Source organism: Ictidomys tridecemlineatus, chromosome 8 (assembly GCF_052094955.1).
Source record: "Ictidomys tridecemlineatus isolate mIctTri1 chromosome 8, mIctTri1.hap1, whole genome shotgun sequence".
NCBI classification, from domain to species: domain Eukaryota; kingdom Metazoa; phylum Chordata; class Mammalia; order Rodentia; family Sciuridae; genus Ictidomys; species Ictidomys tridecemlineatus.
The window spans coordinates 136,061,559-136,077,743 of record NC_135484.1 but is presented as its reverse complement, the minus strand read 5'-3'; the positions used below and the strand labels follow the sequence as shown (position 1 = coordinate 136,077,743).

At 39.3% G+C, this 16,185-nt stretch overlaps 1 long non-coding RNA gene across 2 annotated transcripts in view; it reads left to right on the top strand.

The window, feature by feature from the left end:
• Positions 1-16,185, top strand: part of LOC144366324 (uncharacterized) — a 43,266-nt gene that overhangs the window by 15,461 nt on the left and 11,620 nt on the right. The gene's annotated exons all lie outside the window — the stretch shown is intronic.

The window sequence follows — 16,185 nt, the reverse complement described above, 5'->3', positions numbered from 1 at the left end:
CCGTCTTGGGACATAGGCTGGGGCTTGGAAGCCCAACATCGAGGTACTACAGGTTTGACACTACTGCTGCCACCAACTAGGGACGTGGGTGCTTCTGTCTAGGGACAACAGCCAGGATGTGGAACACTACCACCAAAGTCCCTGCAGGCCTGATTGCTCCAGAGGTGTCCCTACTAGTTGTGCTAATAGACACCATCTGGTTGCAGAGGCAGAGGAGAGCCTTGCTTGGGGTCACCTCTTTCTCTTTTTTCTTCTGCTAACACCAACTTCTTTTGATTCCTTTTTCATTCCTCTTGTGAACTAGTGCCTCTATATTCTCACATCCTACCTCATAAACATCAATTTGTACACCATTAGAAACTGTAGGCCCTTATGCAAACCTACTGTTTATATTGTAGATAATAATTGAACACATCATTCTATTTATTGTGACAAAACTGTAATCACCTAAATAGGAGCTATTTGGTTTAAAGCTGCATATTGTTTGTATTGGGTGCAGTAAAATTGATCTCCCCCTTAAAAAGGTGAGGTATTGGTAACTTGCAGGGATACTACAAGATTATAGGGTAGAAACTGTAATACCTCTAAAAAGCTTTTTCTCAGTAAAGGAAATAATCAATAATGTGAAGAGAGAGCCTACAGAGTGGGAGAAAATCTTTACCACACACACATCAGATAGAGCACTAATTTCCAGGATCTATAAAGAACTCAAAAAACTTAACACTAAAAATAAAATAACCCAATCAATAAATGGGCTTAGATACTGAACAGACACTTCTCAGAATAAGATATACAATCAACCAACAAATATATGAAAAAAATTTTCAATATCTCCAGTAATTAGAAAAATACAAATCAAAACTAATATTTCATCTCACTCCAGTCAGAAATGGCAGTTATCAAGAATATAAGAATAATAAGTGTTGGCGAGGATGTGGAAGAAAAGGTACACTCGTACCTTTGGTGGGGCTGCAAATCAGTGCAAACACTCTGGAAAGCAGTATGGAGATCCCTTAGAAAACTTGGGATAGAACCACAATTTGACCCAGCTATCCCACTCCTTGGTTTATGGTCAAAGGACTTAAAATCAAAATACTATAGTGATGCAACTACATCAATGTTTATAGCAGCTCAATTCACAATAGCTAAATTGTGGAACCAACCCAGATGCCCTTCAATAGATGAATGGATAAAGAAACTGTGGAATATTATTCAGCATTAAAAGAGAATAAAATAATGGCATTTGCAGCTGAATGGATGGAGTTGGAGAATATCATGCTAAGCAAAGTAAGACAATCCCCCAAAACCAAAGGCCAAATATTTTCTCTGATAAGTGGATGCTGATCCATAATGGTGTGTGGGGGGGAGCAGGGAAAGAATGGAGGAAATTTGGATAGGGCAAAGGGGAGGTAGCGAGGGTTAGGGGCATGGGAGTAGGAAAGATGGTGGAATGAGATGGATATCATTACCCTAGGTACATGTATGATGACATGAATGGTGTGACTCTACATCATTTACAACCAGAGAAATGAAAGTTGTGCTCCATTTGTGTACAATGAATTGAAACGCATTCTGCTGTCATGTATAACTAATTAGAACAAATAAAAAATAAAATCAAAAAGAAAACTAAGAAGCTATGTTAGGAATATGTTAGCTATGTTAGGATATATTAAAAAATATTAAGCTGACGTGGCAATATTAGGTAATATTGGGAATATATTATGCAATGTTAAGGAATATATTAGGCAATATTAAGGAGCTATATTAGAGGCCAGGCACAGTGGCACATGCCTGTAATCCTAGTGGCTCAGGAGGCTGAGACAGGAGGATTGTGAGTTCAGAACCAGCCACAGCAAAAACAAGGTACTAAGCAACTCAGTGAGACCCTGTTTCTAAACAAAATACAAAATAGGACTGGAGATGTGGCTCAGTGGGCAAGGGCCCCTAAATTCAATCTCTAGTAACCACCTCCTCCCCACAAAAGAAGAAGCTATATTAGGAATACATTAAGAATATATTAGCTATATTAGCAATATGTTAGGCAATATTAAGAAGCCGACATGGCAATACTAGGAAGAGAGGATTTCCTTGCTTAGTTTTCTGAAAATTGATATTGGACAGTGTTCTCTGCCCAGTGCATGAGTATGTATACACATACATACATATTTACCTGTACAGCTGACAAGAGGAAAGAACAAGGCTGTTATGGTTTGGATATGGTTTGAGTGTGTCCCCCAGAAGTTCATGTGCTGGAAGCTTCTTTAGTGTGGCAGTATGGATGTGGTAGAACTTTTAAGAAGTGGGGCCTGGGGCAAGGAAACTAGGTAATGGGAGGTGCTGCCCTTGGAAGTAATTAATGTAGTTTTCTTGGGATCCCAGATCCCTCAAAAGTGGATTATTATAAAAAAGAATAAGCCTGGCACCTAAATCTCTCTAGCTTTCTGTCTTTCCATGTGATCTCTTCCACCTGTGTTCTTATCATTGTGTTACAGTCCTGCCGTGAGGCCTTCACTGGAGGCCAAACAGATAGGGCCATCTGACCTTTAGCCTCCAAAACTGTAAGTTAAATAACTCTCTTATCTTTATAAAGTACCCAGCCACCACTATTTTGTTATAGCAACGGAAAACAGAGACAAAGACAAAGGGTTAAGAAAATTTTACCACAGGAACAAAATTATTTGTATTTTTGTTTCATTCTTCTATTCAGTCTTCATGCTTCTTGCCTAGTTTTTATATTGTTAGGAAAGACAATCCATGGCAGTGCCCACCTCCCCCCCCCCCACATAAGCTCTTGCTGGGTATGCCAAGAATACCTGACTATGCTTTACATGGTCCATGTGTTTGCAAGGGGTGACTTCAAGGGATGAGTCTACATCTTTCTCCAGACAAGAGCAGCTTGCTTCTGCTTTCTATAAAAGCAGTGAATCAGCAATCTCATTGTCCTCTTCTTCTGTAACCCAGTCATCCTCTTGTGCATCCATGGTGAGCATTTTGCTTTGCCTTCCTGGGGCCTGGGAAAGGTAGGGAACCAACACAAGAGAATATTATAAGTTCTAGCTACTGCTTTGCTCTTGAATAATAGAGTCCTTTATCTCTGACCCAGAAATCTTGTGTCTTCTACCAGTATCCATGACATAGGATGTAACAGGATAGCTTGCAAGTAGCATCAAATCCTAGAACCTGCATAGTTCTTGATCATTTGGTTCTAGATTACCTATTATGTGCAGCACTTTCCATGATAGCATTTTATATGTTAACTATTCTTTCTGATGTTCATACTGTTACAGGAAAGTGATATATTTGCTCAATCAAAACCATATTTAGGAGTCTTTTCTTCATTGTAAAATATCAACCATTTGGTGATTCTTAATAATTTTCTTAGGATAAATTTTCAAGAATGAGTTTAAAGTTACTAAATGTATATAATGAACATATTCTTCATAAAATTTCCCATGACATCCTGAAAGAAAAAAAAGTATTAGTAATAATAGAAAATATAACTCCATGATCACAATGGCAATTAAAAATAATTATGAGTGAATAATGTGCTTCCTGAAAGCACAGATTGTATCATGAGGCTATGGATCTAGGTATCTTCAGTATGGTCTTTGAAGGCTTCAGAAGATTTGGATTTTACTGTGTAAAATATTAAACATACCAGCTCATGAAAATTGTTGACCATTCAAGTTATTTATCCTGAAGTTTATGCACATCATTAAATGTGCAGATTTTTTTTTAAAAAAAGAACAATAACAAAACAAACCATAAGGTTAAGGAGGAGATGTTTAATGTAAAGAATTAACTTATGACACAAGGGAATCTGTAGGGTATCCTAAGACAGGGGAAGTACCCACAGAAGGATGAGTATGAGTGATTCAGATCGGTTGGAGAAGGTGTGACAGCGCCATAGGCTGGAGCTGGTCTGGAGTGGCTGGGGGAGCATTAGGCCTTGGTGGGTAGTACAGATGGGCAGGCAGCATCCAAACAAGGGTATTCTGAGTGGGGGCTGCAGAGGTTGCAGGGACTGTTGCAGACACCTCTGGCCCAGGTGGCAGCTGTGCAGACCAGTGTTAGGGCTTCTCTGCAGGGAGTGTGGCCAAGGTCAGGTTCACCAAGGCTATGAGGTAGCACTGGCTGCCTCTGGTGGCTGGGAAGGCTCCCCAGAAGATCTAACTGCACACTGCAGACCCCTGCCCATGCTGGAAACAGCTGTAGGGGGTCTTCCTCCTCTGACCTCTTCAGAGCTTTCTTCAGAGGATACCAAATGTCTACTTGCTTTACAGTAGATGTCCTTAAAGGAATTCTGACGTTTACCCCAGGGGGCATGGGGAGCTGAGAGGCAGGCAGTGGACTGGTAACTGACACCTGAAGTATTTCTAACCAACTATTCTGTGCATTGTAGTTAGCTACGATCCCATCTGACTACTCGTTGATAGACTGAGTGTGTAACATTATTTCTCCAAGTTACCAAAGGGCTATGTAGTGGATGGGTTCTTCCTTCCAGAGGGTCTTCATGTGGCCACGTTCACTTTCCTTTTTTTTTTTTCTCATGATGTACCCTCAGGAGCAAAACCCATCTCCTGAAAAACCATGGAATATAGCATCCTTGGACTGGCTTGATTTCTAGCTCTCTCTAGAAATCCCAAAGATAGAAAGGAACCGGTTAGAAATCACCCCCTACATGTAAGCCACTATAAATGCCTCTTAAGAGAGGATTAAATATCACTTAATTAAAAATAAACCCCTCTTCTGTGTAGAGGCAAAATGCACAAAATATGCATTTCTTTTCTGTTGACACCTTCATCTCTTATGACTGTGGCAGGCTCACATAGCAGATGTATTAGTCAAGAGGGAAGGGAGTTTCCCATGATGAGGAATCCTGAGGCTCCTCACTTCCTCCAGAATATCAGTTCTTAGAACCACTCACCAATCTCCTTTTCTAAGTAGTCACATGTTCATCCTGGAATTAATGGCTTTCTTCTATATATTTTTTTTTCTTTAAGCCCATCCTTCACGAAGCAATTGTAGCTGTACTTTGTTTCAGATCTTGAGATACTGGACTTTTCTTGGCATTTATTACTACGTATGTGTAGGTAATAATTTGTCATGCAACAGAAAGTGGTGCAGAAGGCTTGCTTGCCTTTGACTCTGTCCTGAAGGATTCAGTGAGTCAACTCTTGGGAGTCTCATTCAAAGGCACTATCAGTTGTCAATTTTTTTTCCACTTCAGTGCTATAAAGATCAAGAAGGAGAAAAATTAGGGAAACATAGGTTATGTCCCAGTCCTGGTTTTACTTCTATTTTCAGAAACAGCTCTTAATAACAAACTGTGGATCATGAAGGACCCTGTTGTGTCTGTTCTGCTCAGAGGTGGAGGGAAAGTGGAATGCCAGGGCACACAATTGCCAGAAGGAAACATGTGGGGCTTAAATATGTTCACAGGCCACAGGAAGTCACAGTCCCCTACACCGAGCCCTGCTTGGCTGGACATCTCGGCTGTGCCCCCATGGTAGATGAAAGGAGGGATAATTTATCCTGGGAATAGGAAATAATTGTGTGAGGAGCAGAAGAGACCTCTTCTAGGAAGCATTTACAATAACTCAGGTGGGGAAGTTCAAACTAGTAAAGAGAAACAAGTCAAGAACAGAAACAGATATAACATTCCCTGCCATGTATTACAGTTATTTGTGTGTCTATGTCCCTTCTAATTTAATGATTTTTTAAATATTTTTTTAAATACATGACAGTGGAATGCATTACAATTCTTATTACACATATAGAGTACAATTTTTTTCATCTCTTTGTATATAGAGTATGTTCACGCCAATTCATGACTTTATTCATGTACTTTTTTTTTGCATTACAATTCTTATTACACGTATATACCACAGTTTTTCATATCTCTGTTTTTTGAATGTGCTCCATGTTTTCCTCATCTTTTTTTCATTCAGGATACCCAGCCTCATACACAATAGCTTAATAGAAATTTGTTGAATAATAATAATCATAAAACATATCTAGTAGACCAGAAGTCTAACTCAATAAGATGGAAAAATAGGAAGTCTAAAGTTTTTATGAAATGTTCTTGGTAAACTCAAGAAATCTATTCCAAATTACAAACCTGAAGTCAGGTTCCTAGTATTTTGGGTGGCTACAATAGCAAACCCTCAACAGCTGGATGACTGTGTCCATCCAGCCCTTCAGGATAACTAGCACACCTAACCAGTACAGTAGGAACTGGGGTGGCACACCAAGGAGGCCTGGCTAGCTGGAAAGAAAGGAGCACCCCAGAAAAGCCAAACAAAGCGTTTTGAAGGTTTTCATCATAAAAACATGATAAATGTTGGAGGAGATATGTATGTTTACCCTGGTTTGAACTTTACACAATGTGTACATGTATTGAAATATCACATGGTATCCCACAAATTCTTTTTAGTTATACATGACAGCAGAGTCATTTCGACGTGTTTATACAAACATGGAGTCTATCTTTCTAATTAGGATGTATGATGTTGAGATCCACTGTGGTACATTCCTATATGTAAATAGGAAAGTTATGTCAGATTCATTCCCCTGCCTTTGCTATTCCTCTCTTCCCTCCATTCCCTTCATTTCCCTTGTCTAATCCACTAAACTTCTATTCCCTGGCCCCCCACCCAGTTGTTGTGTATTAGCTTCCACATATCAGAGAGACCATGCAACCTTTGATTTTGGGGGGTTGTCTTACTTCACATGGCATGATAGTCTCCAGCTCTTTCCTTTTACTGGTAAATGCTATAATTTCATTCTTCTTTAAGGCTGAGTAATATTAAATTGTATACATATACCACATTTTTCTTTATCTATTCATCTGTTGAAGGGCACCTAGGTTGGTTCCATAGCTTAACTATTTTGAATTAAGCTGCTATAAACATTGATGTGGCCGCATCACTGTAGTATGCTGACTTTAATTCTTTTGGATATATACTGAAGAGTGATATAACTGGGTCAAATGGTATTTCCATTCCTAGTTTTTTTTTTTTTTGAGGAATCTCCATATTTCTTTCCACAGTGGTTGTACTAATTTGCAGTCCCATCAGCAATATATGAGTGTACCTTTTTCCCCACATCCTCACCAACGTTTATTGTTACTTGTATTCTTGATAACTGCCATTCTGGCTGGACTGAGGTGAAATCTCTATAGTGTTAATTTGCATTTCTCTAATTGCTAGAGATGTTGAACATTTTTTTTCATATATTTGTTCACCATTTGAATTTCTTCTTTTGAGAAGAAAATATAGGATCCTGTGGCCAAAGTTTCTTGTTTTTTTTTTTTTTTTTTTTTTTTTGCTATGGAGATTTATTTAAACACATCTAGAGTATGTTTCAGGTGAGTGGTTAGGAGTGAACAGCAGTTCTTCTTAGGACCTTCATTCCCCCCCTCTTAATTTTCTATTTCCCTGTCTCTTCTATTCACATTTTCATGTTTCTCGCTCCTACTCCCAGATGCCACTTCCTACCCACCAGTGATACTCTAAACATCTCCTTTGCCCCAGAAGTCACAGTTGTTGTTTTTTTCTTAAACTTTTTATTTGTTCTACTTAATTGTACATGACAGCGGAATGAATTTCAATGGGTTATTTGTTGATTGGATTATTTGTTCTTTTGGTGTTAAGTGTCACAACCCACATGATATTTACTCAGTTTCCCCAAGCTGGGGTGGTGAGTCAGATTGGCAATATTACTAGAAATTTAAGACATAAAGACAAGACATGGAGGGGCTGGGGTTGTGGCTCAGTGGTTGAGCACTTGCCTGACATGCGTGAGGCACTGGGTTCAATCCTCAGCACCACATGAAAAAATCAATAAATAAAGTAAAGTTAGTGTCTCCATCTACAACTAAAAAATATTTTAAAAAAAGACAAGACATGGAAATAAGCGAAATGGCAGGATCTAGTAGAGACTGGATCTAACAACAAAATGGAACCCATGGGCTTTACTCATATGGGTAGGAACACCAACGGGATTCAGTGTGAAGGACTTGTTGAGGCAAACAGGATGAAGATGGCAAAATCAACTTGGCTGGGGCTTAGCAGGTTACACCCACCTCCTGTTCTTCTGGGCTGGTGCATTTGAACCTAGGGCTGTCTGAGCCAATGAGAGGGCATCAACATAATCTGAGCAGTCTCGAATATGTGGGATTTCAGAGTTCTCAGAAGAGATATACCCCTGCCTTGAGGTGGCTCAAACAAACCCATAATCCATTCATGGCCCCCAATATTTAAGCTTTTTGAGTTCTTTGTGTATTCTGGAAATTAACATGTTATCTGATGTCCAAAGGGCAAAGATTTTCTCCCATCCTATAGGCTCTCTCTTCATGCTCTTGATTGTTTCCTTTACTGTGAAGAAGCTCTTTATTTTGATACCATCCATTTATTTATTTTTTAAATTTTACTTCTTGTTCTTTAGGAGTCTTGGTGAGAAAGTCGGTTCCTAAGTTGACATGTAGGAGTGTTGGGCTTACATTTTCTTCTAGTATGTGCAGTGTTTCTGGTCTAATAACTAGGTCTTTGATCCACTTTGAGTTGAGTTTTGTACAGGGAAAGAGGTAGGGGTTAAATTTCATTCTACTACATATGGATTTCCAGTTTTCCCAGCATCATTTTTTTGAAGAGGATTTTTTTTTTTCTTCAGTGTATGTTTTTGGCACCCCTTTCTAGTATGAGATAACTGTATTTATGTGGGTTTGTCTCTTTCCTCTATTCTATTCTATTCTATTCTATTTGTTTTCTCTATTTTGGTACCAATAACATGATGTTTTTGTTACTATAGCTCAGAAGTATACTTTTTAAATATATATATATTTTTTTAATTTAGAAAGAAACACCATGCTTCAGTATGGTGGGAGAACCTGTGCTCACAGCTTGTCTTTATTTTTTGTATAGCTGAACTGATAATTACTAGAAATAAATCCAGTCATCCTTTTACCTAGCGGATTAAACAGTTGGGTGTGAATTGGCTTAAGTCTCTCTTCCCATTCTCTGTGGTCTACATCTGATGTGACTGCAGCATGGGATTCCGTGGCTGAAGCCCCTTTATATTATTGATATTCAGACTGTTAGTTGGACCCTGGCCCTGTTGAGGCTGTTCCCTCCTAATGCATAGACCAAATCAAGGGCCCAGTCAAGGGAGAGCCCATGACAAAGAGAATAAAAGTGCTCTTTGCCATTTCATGGCTGAAATAATAGGCCACCGGCCATCCTGTACTTGGTGTCAATAAGATGCTTTGGTGTTTGGATTTGGACACTTGTTCAAGGTCTTACATAGCTGTGCAAGATCCTTAAGCTTTAGCCTTAAATGACCTACAGCTTTGGTCAGTACTGGAATAGGCCAGGCAAAGCACTCTGTTCCTTAAAGTGTGTGGGGACTGAGTGCGAGATTTTTTGGGGAGTACTGGGAATTAAACTCAGGGGCACTTGATCACTGAGTCACAACCCCAGCCCTATTTTGTGTTTTATTTAGAGACAGGGCCTCTCTGAGTTGCTTAGTGCCTCACTTTTGCTGAGGCTGGCTTTGAACTCACAATCCTCCTGCCTCAGCCTCTGGAGCTGCTGGGATTACAGGTGTGAGCCACCATGCCTGGCCTGGGAGTGATCTTAACAGATATCTAACTCAGCTTGCAGCATAGGAGATGGTACAGCTTTGAGGTTAAAAGCATGGACTCTGAAGGCAGCAGACCTGCCTTACAGTTAGGATTAGGATTTTATTCTAGCTCCAAAGCTCTTCAATTCTTACTTCCTCTCAGGCTTCCATTTGTTCATCAGACAGGAACGCCACTACAGGTTGAGTGTCCCTTGTCCAGAACACTTGGGAAGAAGTGTTTCAAATTTCAGGAGTTTTCAGATTTTAGAACATTTGGATATAAATATTGATATATCTTGGGGAGGGGACCCAAGTCTAAACACATATTTACTTGTTTCAAATATACCTTATACACATAACTGAAAGTCAATGTTACACAATATTTTTAGAGTGCCTATGTTTTGACTGGACCTGTCACATGAGGTCAGGTGTGGGATTTTTCCACATGTGGCATCATGTTGGTGCTCAGATGTTCAGATTTTGGATCATTCCACATTTTGGATTTTCAGATTAGGGATGCTCAACCTGTTAGTAATGCCTGTTTCATACACAAGTGAGCATTTAATGACATACTTTATACAAAGTATGCAGCACTATGTAGTGTGTAGAGGGAGCATTCAATCAATGTTAACTGTTGTTATTAGCAGTGTTCCATGAAGAAAACTGAGCTAGGCTTTGGAGCTACGTGTGTAGGAGCAATCTAGGAGTTGAGTCACTACGTGTGTATGAGCAGTCTAGGAGTTGAGTCAGAGGCAAATGAAAACATTCACCCATTCATCCTTTAGTTGGAGGAGGATGCTGACTAAGCTCTTTACATGAACTGGCCTTAATAAGATCCACAACCCCAGGCTCTCTTCAGAATATGCCACCAGAGGGCAGCAAATGCACAGCTGGCTCTACTCTCAGCACCCCAGGTACCCAGGAGCAAGTCAGTTAGACCTATAGCTTTAATCTGGGTCAGTTTAGATAACAGAGCACCCTGGGGGCCCACCCACTTTTTTCCCCCAGACTACACAGTGCCAAGCTTATCAGAGTGTGTATACATTATGGAGCAAGTGGCCTCACTGACTCAGAACTGGCAAGGTCACATGATTGTAATCAATACCTTGGAAAGGTGTTAATATATGTTAAATTATTAATATAAATTATTAATATATGTTTTGTTTTTAAAGGAGATGTAACAATCAACAGGAAAAAAAAAGATTATGAGTATTTTCTTTGAATTCTCCAAACATGCCAGGTAGATGGCTTATTTTGCTGCAATGCCCTGACAATCTTGCCTTGGTAATGCCAAGGTTCAAGGAGGCCTGCAGCCTGGACCGTGGAAGGAGCAGAGTTGACACAAGGAGGTCAGATTTGAGCCACCACACTGGAGGCAGGGTCTTCTCTCTGTATTTAGCCTGGAAATTCAGAATTTACAATGTGTGATCCTGATTATAGCAATCTCATTTCCTGGTGGGGGTGGGGGGGAGAGGGATAGGTTTGTAACAGCACTATTTCTTGATGTCCATGTAAGTATAAGTATGATACTTATACTATACCCTAACCTGAAGATAGCTGGCTTATCTTATGTTTAGAGATGTTAAGTATATTTAAAAAGAGGGGAAAAGAACCTGAAATATACTGCCCCCCCAAAACACCAGCTCAGCTTCCTTTGAAACTTCTTGTGCTCCTCAATTATATCTCTGGCCAGAGACCCCTCTTGGAGTTATTCATGACTTTCCAACTCCACTGAAGAATCTTGCCAAGAGTAGCCGGGGAGGGGTCTCCCTTATGTAGGCATTCTCACTCCTAAGACCAGTGGGCCGTCCAAGCAAGTCAGAGATCATGTGTGTCAGACAGGATGGAATAATCTTGCCCCTTCAATTCCACACATGTTCATTGAGGTTCTAGAATATGCCAGGGCCATTCCTGGCACAGATTTTTCAGTCCTGTTTTCTATTTGCACTATATTAGGGGGAATGGATGGGTCAAAGAGAACCAAAAATAAATGGAGCAATGTGGGAAGAGGGGCTAAATGACTCACCCAGCACCCTCTGAACAATTAACCTTGGAAAACATATTTCAGTCAGAATTATTCACAGTCAACATGCAAAATAAAGTGCAAGGATACAGATATTTAAAGGAGGTACAGCAAATCTGCTCAACTATAGGTGGGCAGATTACCTTCTTTAGCAAATTAGGGTGTCTTTCTAGACAGGCATTCTTAAACTGAATTTTGGAGAATTTCTAGAATTTTTCCAGAAAGAATGGTCTGAGAGGTAGGAGGAATATGATCATTGAAGACAAAACATTCCACTGGTCCAAGAGTTTCCTGCTCAAGCATGAGGATTGTGTGTACCAGGGTGGGAGTGTGCCAGAGTTTATGGCAGCCAGGGGAGGGTGATGGAGCCTTGACCAGACAACAGACCAGAGTGTAGGTAGGGCCATGTCACAAAAGGTCTTGTTTGCCATGCTGAGAAATTTGGACTTTATTCTGGAAGCAGTGGACAACAAGGGCAGGAGTTCATGCTGGAGGGTTAACTTGGAACATTCTTGGGTTTATTATTTTTTATTTTTTAATATTTATTTTTTAGTTTTAGGTGGACACAATATATTTATTTTGTTTTTATGTGGTGCTGAGGATTGAACCCAGTGCCTCATGCATGCTAGGCAAGCATGCTACCACTTGAGCCACATCCCCAGCCCCACATTCTTGGGTTTAAGAGAGATCCTTTGGTAGAATGCAGGCAAGGACAAGGTTAGGCATCAGGTTAGGAGGTGACCATATCATAATAAAATATTTCAGGGAACCACTCGTCCCAGGCCGATACGCTTTGAATGTGTCCCCCAAAGTTCATGTGTTAGAAATTTGATTCTCAATGTGGAGATAAGGCCTGTTGGAAAGTGTTTCGGTCATGTGATGACTCACCCTCAGGAATGGATTAATCCTGTTACTGAGGGAGGGGTTTCCTTATAAAAGGGCCAGAGCAACCTCGTTCTCCCCTCCCCCATCTTCTCTTTTGCTTTCTTTATGTCTTTACCTTTCTGCTTTTTGCCATGGGATGACACAGCAAGAAGTGCCCTCTCCATCTTGAGTTCCCCAGACTCCAGAACCATCAGCCAAATATATTTTTGTTCATGAGAAATCACCCAGTCTGTGGTATTCTGTTATAGTGCTATAAACAAATTAAGACAAAGCCTCACATTATACAAAGAAAAACACAATTAACTAGAAGTTATTACAAACTAATCCTAGTTTTGTATTTCTCCAAAATGCTAAAGGAAATATATTTCAAAGCACAAAGCAACACGTCTTGGCTGCCTCTTTCTCCTCCCCACTCTCCTCCACTTCCTCCGCCTTCACCTCACCTCTCCCTGATGTGGAGCATTACATTCCAGAAATCCTTGAAAAGCGTATTGTCCTTCTGGAAGATGAAATAGCAAATATCCTCTGTCCAGAAGTCAGAATATTTATAATATTTCCACTATGTTGAAGTGTGAGCCAGGGCAATGACAATTAAAATAGTAAATTCCCAGTTTAGAACGATCTTTTCAGGCCCTAAAGAGAAAATACTGTACATGATGCTAAAATAATCTGCTTTCCGCTTTTTATAAGAATTGGAATTGAAAATAAAATATTGTTATTATTTTAAATTCTGATTCCCAAAGTTATGTTTCAAGTCTTTCAAGAGTGGCTTTGTTTGTTTGTTTATTTCCTGAAGATTTTATTTATGACTGATTTAGAGGAATCCAAGAGGAGGATCTCCTGACAGCTCTGGGTTCTTTGGCAGCTATAACCCTTTTCTCCTGGGGTGCACTTTGATAAAGCAGAGGTGTGAGGTGTGTTCTCAACCTGAATAGGAGGAACCAGTGTCCTTAACAGCCTTCAGATTATCACAGGGCCCTGCTGTCGCCTGCTGGCTATGTGTGGCTATGGCACAGTAAAGCAGCCCCATATCAAACGCACTTGGTGTCATCTGCTCTATCAGTTTAGAAACAAAGAATATATTTTCTTCCATTTAATTACATGTGCCCCAATGCCCTCAGTAGCTGGGCTCCCTGCTCCTACTCTAAATTGTACAAGAACCCCTGGGGATTTTCTCAGGACTTTTGCTTCCAAACCTCAAAAGATTCGTGAATTGAAAAGTCTGACCTGGCCTTTAGCACTCATCTTTCCGACCCTGCTGTTTGGGTTCACTGTGAGGTTTATGACCTGTATGGCTTAGGGTTGGGCATGGCTTGATGGATCAGAGCCCTTCCAACCCCCAGAGGATGCCCATGTGCACTCCAGAGGGGCAACTCGCTCATATTCACGCAACCTTTCCCAGCCTGCCTTGGTGTCAAAGGGATTTTAAAATAATGTGTATGTGCACTGTTTGATGGTAGTGCACACACTTATCATACCTGAGGTTCTGTAACCAAAAGGTTTTTTTTAGAAAACATATATCTAGATTTATCTTATTATTACTCAGCACAAATGATTTCACCTGTGTGAAAGTGTTCTATAACTATCACTTCAAAAACAGTAAAATGAACACTTGTGTACTCATCACCTGGCTAAGGACATAGAACATTAATAATACCTTTAAAGGCCTGTCCCCTCCCAACACACAACTATCTTGAATATTTGTGATTTTACTACATAAGTATGTATCCTTGAGTAGCTTTTTCTTTGACATGTGTTTATTCTGTGTTAAGGGATATTCTATATCCTGCATTTTTCACTCAACTTTTTATTTATTAGATACATACATCTTGTATGTATGCCTATAGTTAAATATTTTTTGTATGTGTGCCTATAGTTAAATATTTTTTGATTAGTAGTAAGATGTGAAAATACTGTATAATTCTGTTGACCCATATTCTCATTAACACTTGGGACAGTCTAAACTAACATTTCTGCTAACCTAGTAATTACAGAATGGTATAGCATTGTGCTCTTAATTTGAATTTCCTTTTAATAAGTAGAGTGGCATCTTCTGTGTGTATCTTCTGTAAAATACCTTCTATTTGTGAGTGTGTATGTATTCTTTTATGATCTCTTGAATATGACATTCAGCTTGGTTATTTTCAGTCTTTATTTTTCACTAATGAGCATTTAAGGCTGTCTGAGATGTAGTCCACAAACTTTAATAATGCAGTAATTTCATTATATTCAGTTCTAAGCAATAAATGCTAGGTTATGATTTCCACCTATTTTTAAAATTTTCCATTGTAATGTCCACTTTTATCCAAGAGTTATGAAAAGAAGGTTGTCAAGTTTCAAGTTAGGTATTTTTGAAGTTATCTTTATTCCCATTTCTGATTCATTACACTTTTATCAAAGAATGTTTTCTGTGTGTTACAGATCGTTTGACATTTGTTGATGTCAGAATATTTTTAATTTTTCAGTAAATACTTGAGAAAAATATGAATTTTCCTACTGTGCAGTGCAGTGATTTTTATATACCTATTTCATCAATTTAGTTCAGCTATTTATTCTTTCATGTATTTTACTAGCACTTACTAGAAGTCTGTTGAAATTTCCCACTCTGATAGTGGATTTGTTGAGCTTCTTTTTACAATTTAATGTTTGTTTTATGTAGTTCAAAGCTGTTTACCAGATAGATAAGAGTTTATAACCAATTTAACTTCAAATTGAATCAAAATTCTCATCATTACAGAGACTTTCATCTCTAATAATGGTTTTTGTTCTATTGTCTAATTTTGTTTGATATTAACTCATTATGTCTGATTGTCCCATTTACAGAACACCTCAAAACATACCACTCATGGCAATTTTGAAATAAATATTTATGGTTTGTTTTGTTTTGTTTTGGTACCAGGGATTGAACCTCTTAGCCACATCCCCAGCCCTTTTATTTTTTATTTTGAAACAGGGTCGTGCTAAATTGCTTAGGGCCTCAGTTAGTTGTAGAGGCTGGTTTTGAACTTGCAATCCTTCTGCCTCAGCCTCCCAAGCTGCTGGGATTATAGGGATGAGCCACCATGCCCAGCCAATATTTATGTTTTTAAATATTTTTCTTTTGAGAAAAGGAGTAGATGAATGATTAGTGATATATTCATTAATATTAATAACACTATTAATATTATTGATAATAAATTATGTAATAAATGCTAGGTTATGATTTCCACCTATTTTAGAGCACCTCTGTCAATTTCATTAAAATATGCACAGAATTGAAAACTTGGGACTTAACAGATTAATACAACTATCCTCCTTCTTTTGAGTTAAGTAGGTTGGTAAAGGAATATGTTGGTAAAGATGGGAGTACTTCTGCGGGGTGCAGTGGCATACGCCTGTAATCCCAGTGGCTTGGGAGACTGAGGCAGGAAGATCCCGAGTTCAAAGCCAGCCTCAGCAAAAGCAAGGTGCTAAGCAACTCAGTGAGACCCTGTCTCTAAATAAAATGCAAAATAGGGCAGGGGATTTGGCTTAGTGGTTGAGTGCCCCTGAGTTCAATCCCCAGTTCTTCCCCCACCCCCAATAAAGGATGGGGATAGTTCTGAGAAACCTGCAATTAGGTGGCTTCATTATTGTACAAAAATTACAGAGTGCACTTATGTAAATCTGGATGACGC